Raw genomic sequence first — 789 nt, 5'->3', positions numbered from 1 at the left:
CGAACCCAATAATGATAATGCAAGGAGGATGCTTGGTGACTTTACCAAACCCACGCCCAAATTTGATAGAAGAAGCATCTCCATTCCTGCCATTGGAGCTAATAATTTTGAGCTTAAGCCTCAACTAGTTGCTTTAATGCAATAGAACTGCAAGTTTTATGGACTTCCATCTGAAGATCCTTACCAGTTTTTAACTGAGTTCTTGCAGATTTGTGAGACTGTAAAGACGAATGGAATAGATCCTGAAGTCTACAGACTCATGCTTTTCCCTTTTGCTGTAAGAGACAGAGCTAGAATATGGTTGGATTCACAACCTAAGGATAGCCTGGACTCATGGGATAAGATGGTCACTGCTTTCTTGGATAAATTTTTTCCTCCTCAAAAGCTGAGCAAGCTTAGAGTGGATGTTCAAACCTTCAAACAAAAAGATGGTGAATCCCTCTATGAAGCTTGGGAAAGGTACAAGCAGTTGACCAAAAGGTGTCCATCTGACATGTTTTCAGAATGGACCATATTAGATATATTCTATTATGGTCTATTTGAATTTTCAAAAATGTCATTGGACCATTCTGCAGGTGGATCCATTCACCTAAAGAAAACACCTACAGAAGCTCAAGAGCTTATTAACATGGTTGCAAATAACCAATTCATGTACACTTCTGAGAGGAATTCCATTAATAATTGGACGCCTCAAAGGAAGGGAGTTCTTGAAATTGATGCTCTGAATGCCATATTGGCTCAGAACAAAGTGTTGACTCAGCAAGTCAACATGATCTCTCAAAGTCTGAA

The 789-nt window shown here is 39.2% G+C and overlaps 1 non-coding gene across 1 annotated transcript; it reads right to left on the bottom strand.

Annotated features, from left to right (window-relative positions):
- Positions 1-391: 391 nt before the first annotated feature.
- Positions 392-495, bottom strand: LOC127745169 (small nucleolar RNA R71). The gene has a single exon (XR_008006365.1). It is a non-coding gene; the product is annotated as a small nucleolar RNA R71 (small nucleolar RNA).
- Positions 496-789: the final 294 nt, after the last annotated feature.

Source organism: Arachis duranensis, chromosome 2, assembly GCF_000817695.3.
Source record: "Arachis duranensis cultivar V14167 chromosome 2, aradu.V14167.gnm2.J7QH, whole genome shotgun sequence".
Lineage (NCBI taxonomy): Eukaryota > Viridiplantae > Streptophyta > Magnoliopsida > Fabales > Fabaceae > Arachis > Arachis duranensis.
Note: the sequence above shows the minus strand (reverse complement) of the source record. Positions and strands in the feature narration are given on the sequence as shown.